This window comes from Cryptomeria japonica, chromosome 4 (assembly GCF_030272615.1).
Source record: "Cryptomeria japonica chromosome 4, Sugi_1.0, whole genome shotgun sequence".
NCBI classification, from domain to species: domain Eukaryota; kingdom Viridiplantae; phylum Streptophyta; class Pinopsida; order Cupressales; family Cupressaceae; genus Cryptomeria; species Cryptomeria japonica.
The window spans coordinates 512467198-512477837 of NC_081408.1; positions in this window are offsets into that span (position 1 = coordinate 512467198).

Here is a 10640-nt window from a genome sequence, read left to right on the forward strand (position 1 = left end):
GTACACTTGAAATAAATTCTCTCGGTGACTTAGGAGGTGCTTGTAGACCACATTCCTGCAAAACAACGTTAGTGTGCAAAGTACAACATATATAGCGATAAGTATCATAATGCATGGAAAATTCAAGATGGACCCTACAACAACATGCAGTACGTGCATGAATAATGTTAACATAAAATGGTTTTGTCATCTTAAAAAATCTTTGACTAATTTTAATCTGAGGAAAGATTTGAAGAACCTTTCAGAAAATTGTATTTGAGTTGTATCTAAATAGTGTTTTGGGATGTGGCTCATGATTACTAATTCCAATTCGCCTTCTAACAACATCTCTTTGTTGGGTGAACCCCTTGTGTTGTCATGCCAATATTTCTCAATTAACGTTCTTAGTGCATCAACAACAACCTTGTCCTTGCGTGGGAGTCTACCCAAGAATGCCCAAAGAGAATTATTGTTAGGATCCTTGATTTTCTCTCGCCTCTCTAAGGCATAGTGTAATGTGGTTCTACTTATCCTTAATATCTTGCTTGTTTTTCTTATTAAACGAGATTTTTTTCATTTCCTTTCCCATTATGGTTGATGTGAGGACACGACGAGTAACATTAGCATCTTTAGTGCATGTTTTCGAACCAATGGTTTGGTATGCATCAAAAATATTTCTCCCAATGGTTCTTTCACTATATTTTCAGATGTTCTTAACCCCAAAATTTTCATTCTCTCTCTAAGTTTCAGATTTTTAATCATTTCAACAACTAATTGGCATCTTCCACTTTGATTTAAGTTTTCAAAATAGTTATTCCAAATTCTTCTAACTGTTCTTCTACAAGTTCTATCGGAAATTTTATCATGCATTGGCTTCACAATATTTTCATCAATATCTATTAGGAACTTTGGTTTTCTACGAATTATTCTAAGAGGTGTTAAGATTGGTGCATGCTCTTTGTTTTCATTAGGTGCATTATGTGCATTGATCACATCAAATTCAAATGGTATATCTTCTTCAATTTCATTAACATGTGCATTCACCAAATCATTTTCAAATGGTGTATGTTCATTGCATTCATTAGGTGCATTCATCATATGTATTTGAATTGGGGTATGTTGATCATTTTGATTTGGTGCATTCATCATATCAATTTAAATTGTTGAATGTTCATCACTTTCCTTAGGTGCATTAGATGACATACCTTCACGTAATCTCCTCATATGCTCCCTTTGTCTTTCCTTTGCTGCCTCTCTTTGTTCATTTGTTTCTCTCTTGTTCTTTCCCATTGTCCTACACATAACATCATGATGGACAATCCACAATCAAATAGCAAAAAACCAACAAATGATCATCATTTTGTTATAATCTAAAGTAACAATAATAAAATAACAAAAAAAAACCAAAATACAAGACAAATCAATCATGATCAAAGCAAAAAACAACAAATGATCATAATTTTTTTATAATCTAAAGTAACAATGATTAAATAACTTCAAAAAAAATCCAATATATGACACAAATCAATCATTTCAAAGAAAAAGTGACAAAAAAATGAAAACCTGATTGTTACTGTCCCATAAAATCATGTGCAAAAGCAGTGGGGCCTTCAAACAAATTGCAATGCTAATTTTTAGGCCGTTGGGACTAAAATATATTAATATTTTCCCATAACCCGTACGGGTATGGAAACCTTTAATGTGAACGTTCACAATTTCTCATAACCCGTACGGGTTCTATAGAACTAGAAGTTTTGGCCTTAGTTCTACATAACCCATACAGGTTATGTAGAAATAGGAAAAGGAGAGAGAGAGAGAGAGAGAGAGAGAGAGAGAGAGAGAGAGAGAGAGAGAGAGAGAGAGAGAGAGAGAGAGGGAGAGGGAGAGAGGGAGAGAGGGAGGGAGAGAGAGACAAAGAAGGATAAGGAGAGGGGGATGGATGGATAGGGAGAGAGAGGGAGATTAGGAGAGGGAGAGAGAGAGAGAGAGAGAGGAGAGAGAGAGAGAGAGAGAGGAGAGAGAGAGAGAGAGAGAGAGAGAGAGGAGAGAGAGAGAGAGAGAGAGAGAGAGGAGGAATGGAATAGGATAAGGAGAGGGGGATGGAGATAGAGTTAGAGATAAAGAGATAAGGGGTTAAGGAGAGGGGGAGAGGGAGATTGGAAAAAGGAGAGGGAGAGAGAGGGAGATTGGAAAAATGTGTGTGTGTGTGTGTGAGAGAGAGAGAGAGAGAGAGGAGAGAGAGAGAGAGAGATGAGAGGAGAGAGAGAGAGATGAGAGAGAGAGAGAGAGAGAGAGAGAGAGAGAGAGAGAGAGAGAGTAGGATAAGGAGAGGGGGAGAGAGATAGAGGAGAAATTGGGAGAGAGAGGGAAGGGAGAGGGAGAGGGAGGGCGGAGATGGGGAGAATATGATAAAGAGAGGGAGAGGGAGAGGGAGAGGGCGGGCAGAGATGGGGAGAATACGATAAAGAGAGGGAGAGAGAGAGAGAGAGAGAGAGAGAGACGAGAGGAGAGAGAGAGAGAGAGAGAGAGAGAGAGAGAGAGAGAGAGAGGAGAGAGAGAGAGAGAGAGGTTGAGAGAGAGAACGAGAAGGAGAAAGGATGTGAGAATAAAAAAAGAGAGAAAACTTGTGAGGGGGAGAGAGATGAGATATAACTCAAGGAGGATAATTAGGGCTCAGACTAGACAAAGGACCGGTGATGGGGGAAGGAAGACCAAGGACGAGAGGAAAAGAAGAGATACATGCATGTATACAAACATCTATACATATATCTATATAAATATGTGTATATAGATATGCATATATACATATAGATATGCATACATACATATACAAACATACATAACCATATATACAATAGATATGCATATATACATACATAAACCACATATTATATAGGTATGTATAACATATGTGTAGTAAATGCTAAGTTTACAAGCATACATTATTATGTCATCATAACCCGTACGGGTTTTGTGAAACACAAAAAAATATTTTAGTTTTACATAACCCGTACAGGTTTTGTGAAACACAAAAAAATGTTTTTTAGTTTTACATAACCCGTACATGTTTTTTAGTTTTACATAACCCGTACGGGTTATTTAGAACTGCGAATAGTACTTTTTGTTTTTCAAAACCCATGCGGGTTTTGGCTTGGTAAGAGGGTTGGAAACTGACCCTAAGGCTTGCAAGCCCATTTTCCCCCCTATTTTTGTCCCTTTACATGTTTTTTCATCCTCCAACATGATTTCTTGACTTCGTCATCATCAGGTTTACAAATGATCAAGCGAGTATCTCTAAAATTACCACTATAATATGACACATCTTCTCAATTTTTTGATCATATAATTTTTTCCATTTTTAGACAACATTAGCATAGTAAACTTTAATTTTCTTTATCAGTGCCTTGACAGTCCTCAGAGACATATGTCTACCATTTTTTAATAACTTTTGATATACTTGACCAAATTCAGAATAAATTACATATTATTGTTCTACACTAGATTCTATACAATTTAAAAAAAAAAAGTTTGCATTTTTTATTATTTTGATGCAAGTTATGCCCAACGCACAAACATGTACCAAATTTTCAGGATGCGATCACTTCAAAAAATCATTAAAAAAAAATACTCAACGAAAAATTATAAAAAAATACACAACTTCTAGATCTCACTCTTACCTATCATCCTACCAAATGGTTTTGCAAAATACTAAATCTAACTATATATTTTTTGCAGTGCATGAAAACAACTATGTTATGTTTTTCTGAAAAAATCAGGAACAATTTTTCGTGTGTGAAAGTTTTGACCCTCTTAATCTTATCCAATTTTTAAAAAAATTAGTAGTTTAGAAACTAGATTCAGAGTACTACAATTCTTATTGTTTTCTCAACTCCTAGTTCTGAGTGCATGACCTTCAAATATCTCTTTGAAGTCCAGGTTTACCTATTTTTAGAAAAAAAAAGTGGCCACTTATACCCCACATTTTGTTCACCATCTTGGTGCACTTACCCAATCATTATAAAATACATGGATAAACAACTAGGAACTATAAATACCCAAGCATAATGATACCATTATGAGAGCTATCAACTTTAGCTAGCTATAGTCATTTCACAACTCAAATGATCAGACATAGACATGGTGATAATTACAGTCTTCTAGATACCTTGACATGAATGAAAAAACTAACTAGAACCTTGGACATCAATGACAAACGTTTTTCAACAATATCCCCCTTTAACATTGATAGCAAACAAAAAAATGTTGCTAGCACACCAACACAATCCAAGCTAGTCAGAAAATACCCTTGTGATGAATAATTGATATTGTAAGAAGCTTCTAAGCATTTAAAAAAAATGATCCCCTTAATAGATATAACATTTTGGGTTTCTTTATCCCACTTTGACATCAATTGCAAATAACAACAATAGTGTTTGGATTTCCTTCAGTCAATCTCTTTCTCGCCTTTTCATCTTGGACCTCTTTCTTCATCAGATTACATAATCTATACCCAATATATGGATTGAAACACTCCACACGATCACTAGGTCTTCTTGTGGCAATGATTGAACACTCCCTCTCAACCCATGCTTCTTGTTGAATCAAGAGAAGGGAGCAACCACTTTCATTTTCTTTTGGAGATATTAAAAAGTCTCCTTAGACAAAGGTTTTGTGAGGATGAACTTACAATCTATCCCTTAGTCTCAAAATACTCTATCTTCACTTCTTTGTCTACAACCTTCTCTCTTATGAAATGATACTTGATTGCAATATTTTTGTTCTTCAATGTATCACTAGATTGCTAGAAATATTTATGCCAGTTGTACTGTCACAAAGAATAGAAATGGGCTTATCAAACTCTACTTTCATCTCCTTTAAGTTCTACTTCTCCATAAAATTTGAGTGCAATAGGAAATTGCTACAATATAATCCACTTTTCTATAGATAGAGATACTAAATTTTTCTTTTTACTCAACCAAGATACAAGGTTATCACTAAGAAAGAAAGCTCTACCACTTCTACTTTTTTGGTCATCTAAACGTTTGGACCAATCTGCATATATGTATGTAGTGAATGTGAAATTTTCACTCTTAGGATACCACAAACCAAAATATACTGTAGCATTTAAATATCTAAAACTCCTTTTCACTACCTTGACATGTGTTTCCTTAGGTGTTGCCTAAAACCTATAAACCATACCCACTTATTTTATTATATCCAACCTAGATGTAGTTACATACAGTAAACTACCAATCATTGACCTATACAAGGTCTGGTTTGTTGGAACAAACTCTTCATCTTTTCTCAATTTACACCTAGTAACCAGAGGTGTACTTACTAGTTTGCATTCTTCCATCTTAAACTTACTCTTGACATTTCTTTTATGGTTTGAGATATGAATATACCCTTTCATGATTGAGAAATTTGTAAACCAAGAAAGAAAAATCATTGAGCATTGACATTACAAATTCATTTTCCATAGCATCCTAGAACTCTTTGCAAACCGCATCACTGCTACCTCCAAATAAAATGTCATCTACATTAGCAATAATAGTTAATGAACGATTACCTTTTATTTTAATATATAGATTGTTGTCCACATCACCTCTCTTGGATCCTTTCTATTTTAGATATGTAATGCCCCGCCAGGAAACCCTGAAGGGATAAGCCAAAACACAAGAATAGAGTGCAATAATTAAAAAAAAAAAAAAAGTTACACCACATTAAGATACAACAAGATATCAAAGATTCAGATTACATAGTGGAAGACATCAACTAACACCTAAAGAGTTTCCCAACGAGATTACTTAAATTTCACAATTCACTTAACTCACACAATTAATCCAATAAGCTGATTATCTTAATAACAAGATAATTCTTAATCAGGATAATTTCTTTTAGAAGATGGAAATATAAATCACAAGCAAAGATTCATCCATTAAGATCTATTCATAATCTTCATTCAAGCTTTTCATAAAAATACAAGCCATACATATAATATTCTAACACACTAGAATTTCATCATAAACATATGAGATCCTTTCAAACATACTTAATTTCCTAACAACAGCTGAATATATTCCATTACTCTAAGTTACATTCTTTCATATTCCAATTTATTGCATTAAAAAGACGATTGCATACATGCATCTACGATAAATCTCATCTAAACCACTTATGCATTCGATCAAAATGGCATTCAAGAAAGAACTGCATATAAGCATTTAAAGTTAATTCCATTTATCCACTTATCCATTCTAACATAAGCTAATCATACATGATAAAGCTGAATAAGGGAACATAAGAGAATAACATCACATAACACCATAATGATCTCGGAGTTCACCCCTAAAGGGCTACATCTCTGGGTTTGCTCAACTGCAAGACCCCTCTGATAAATAATAAAGTTAAGAATACAAGAGGTTACACCATTACAATCCGACCATCAAGGCGAAATATAAACAATATACAAACAACCACATCGGTCAATTAATACATAAACGATCCCTGAAAAGAAAAGGATCCAACTGAACATAATCAAAGCTAATACAAAGGTCTAGGAGAGCATCCACAAAACTGAGTCATCACCACCCAAGGTCTAACATGAAACCAAGTACTCACAAAGGCATAGACAATAGGACGACCCACAAACGTGCTCCTAAAAGGACAAAATGACAACATACTAGCGAACGTAGGGACAAGTGTCATCACACAACCTGGTATGGTTACCATGGCAGGTCTTCATAGGCCCCGACCCCATACACTGGGTTACCCTGGCAACCTAATCCGAGCCTTCGGCCCATCCAAGCCTCATGTGGACCCACACATCCTCTCGTGAAGACAAGGATGATGGTTTGCCATTTCAGGCCTTCTCACAGCATGTCGGGTCTATGTTAGCACTCGTCCCATGTGTAAGGCACAATTATCTTACTTAGAGATTACATTCTAATCTACTGATAGGTTATCACTTATTAGACTTACTTTTGATGGGTTACCCAGCAGCCACTTTGGGCGCGGTCCCCAATCAAAAGCTACCTTCCCATACGACACTAGACTATACTCAGATGAACTCAAAAACCAAGGAATAGACATGGTCAGACGAATGGAGTTCAAGAAGGAGGGAACAACCATCTGGTCAAACACGAATCACCATTCAACACCCACACAAAGGATATGACCAACTATGACACCACCACAATACAATAGTCAACTCGGGACCGAGGACTGAAACAGGTACCCCAAATCAATCCATACGACAGGGACCTATCGAACAAAGCATGACTTGCCATTACATAAGCAAAAGTGAATACAGAAATTAAACTCGCATAGGTAATATTCAATAGATACAATCTTTTCCGAATTGATCTAAACATTAAAAGTCGATCAAGTTTTCTACATGATCTATATTTCCAAAAATACACTAGTAGGAAAACATCATTGCAAGGTGAAAACAATATCACAATTTGCAATAGTACCAGTGTCTATTTCTCAACAGAGGAAAAATATAAATTAACCATTCATTTTACTAAATGAGAATATCAATAACTAAACAATTTCCCCAAATGATACTTGATTAAATTTCCAAAAGCACATCGTTTAAATTCATAATGACCAAGGGTTAAATATTCATTTCTAACATCTCCAGATTAACAAATGGTTTCCTTGAGCGTAAAAGAAGATCACTCAAATAATTATTAATTAAGGTATATATTTATTAATCCAAGATTAATCAAAATATAACCTATTAATATTTAATTGCGGAATTAGCATTTCTAGAATTCAAATTAGAAAACAGTACATTAATCATAAAATGAAATTATCGAATATTAATTTAACGTATATATTCCCTCATACCATTAATTATTATCCAATTAATCATTATTTATAAATTTACGCCACATTAATCATAATTAAAACTCAATTAAAATGTAACATTGAATAATATTAAAATATTATATGTATTATTATTTTTTTTTAATAAAAAAAAATACATTAAAAAAAAACATTTTGAAAAACTAATTAAAAAAAAACATTTTATATGGGGGCGGCGAAGGCCGGGCCCACCTCCCAACGCAGAGGATTTGGGCACCCAAACCCTAGCCGCAGGGAACCCTCGCGGGCGGCGCCACTGGTGGGGGACGTAGGTTCCACGACGCTCTGCGGCCCCTGTGGCCAACGCAGTACGCCTGCGACCACCGCGATCAGTGAACAAGCATGGGGGAGGGGAGGAGGAGGTGGGTGGAGCTTTGCTCCCCGCCCTCCAAACCTCAACAAAATTTATTTATTTATTTTTGCACGGGTTCGATTTTTTTTTTAAAACAACAAATCCAAATTTGTTTTTATAAATTTCGATTTATAATAAGATCAGGTTACAATGAGGTATGTTTTGGTATCATATTTTCTTTGATGGTATTCATTCTCTCCAAACACAAATGGGTTTCAAACACCCAAAAAGAATTGAGGAATAACAAAACCTCAAATAAATTTCCAGCCAAACTCATAATGGGCCAAAAAGGAACTATTCTTCATACAAAATTACAAGCAATCCGCCAAACTAACTAATTTACTATAACAGTTCTTAATCTTGGCATTCAATGGAGAATATGGAACCAAGATAGCATGAAAACATTCAAACCCCCATTTTTATTTTATTTTAAACAATAACTAAATTGATAAACAGATCCTACCCGATCTCGCATTCTTGGCAAGATCTGCTGAAGAGCCCCAATCTGCAGCTCCCAAAAACCTTCCTTCTCCTTCCAAAACCCCCAAATTTCCTCCCAAAAATATTTTCCAACCTCGATTTTACCAAAAATATCCCCCCTTAAAATTTTCCAAAAGTTTAGGTTATAAGGAAGAGTTGACCAAAATTTCATTTTTGGAATTAAAATTTTTATTTAAAAATAATTCTCAAAATAATTCTTTTCCAACTATATCAATAAATTGAATTGCTTTTTTCCCAGTTAAAATTGATTTTCTCACTCAACTGAAATTTAACCTTTCTATTTCAAAAATGTCAAAAGATTAAATTAATTCTATTGCAATTAAATTTAAATCTTTCTTTTTCAACAACATAAACATAACAAATTTAATATTAAAATTAACTATTTAATTGAACTTACTCCCAATTTAAATCGAGCAATTCAAATCAACGATAATTCACATAAGGAACTCCTGATTAATTTAGTCCATTAATCTATAATGCACAAACACATATTTAATCAAATTAATTACTAAGGACTAATTAATCAATTTAACCATTCACACCAAACACGCAAGCCAAGAAAGTCAACCAAACAGATGACTCACAAACCCAAACAAAAAGGGAATACCGACGACAATTGATGACGCTCACTTGAGCACGACTATGGTCAACTAGGGTCTTACGACCACCTAATCCAACTCCAAGGATTAAAGAGGTACACTCAAACGTGCAAATCCAGGTGAAGACGAACCTCGCACTCATGCGGCATTGTACCTGAAATCTCCTGCAACCAAGAGCCATACATGCATACATATATAAACTTAATGAAAGCGTTAGCCTGATATTAATACCACGAAATAGGAACACTGAACAACTTGCATACAACTAGTGTGGAAACCACATCAATAGCTGTGCATTAAATCAAACATCTGACTATAACATTATATTAAGATAAACTGACCAAGATTAAACCGAGATTAGAAATTGATTAGGGCAGGGGTACTACATTCTCCCCCCCTAGGTTCCGACTTACTCCTGGATGTCGTAAGGCTAGATGGAGAACATGTCGTACGCATCAGCCCTGAAACTCATTCAACAAAGATCAAATTGCACATATAAATCTTTCCATAAATAAATGAAATATTATTGCAAAATCCTTTGCAAATGCCATTATCCATTGGCAAGATACATCTAAAACCATACATTCCTTAAAATATCCTAGGAATTATCAATAATCATAGGAGAGATACAAGAACTTTCTTCCTTTCATTACACCAAATTAAAGCATTACAAGGAGGTAAACAACAATTACCATAATCATCTATCAAACATGACAAGAAAACATGCCTTCAAGATCAATTTCCTTTACCAATCCATCTTTTTCATAAACTTTATAACATAGAACTAGCTTAAAATATCAATTTCTACAACCAATTTAACTTTCATGAAATAAGAGCAACATAAATAACTCAATTGTTTACACTTGCCAGGCATAAGAAAACCTTTCCAAAGACGATGTCCCATAACATAGTGACAAGTTAACACAATTTACTCCATGATACAAATAATAACCATCCACATAACTAGAATGCATAACTTAAAAGGCCACATGTGAGCATGTTCTAATGCTCGGTCAAAGGTAACATGCACAATCAACATCTCTATGCCTGATCTCAGAACAACAATATGATCATAAATATCCAATATCTCACTCAAGGCTCGATGGTGCTAGGCACACCATAGTGGTGCTACCTTCCATACAAGACCCTTGTGAATATCCCTTGTTGAGCAAGGTGGTTAGCCTCCAAGAGATAGTCACCACACATAGGTAGGTAGTGGATCCTAGTTGCATCACAGCCTCACATACCCCCATCCTCAAGGTTCCTTACGACCACTTCCTCGTACACACTCTACCAAGTCCGTATTATACATCCTTGGAGAGGAATTTCACATTTCA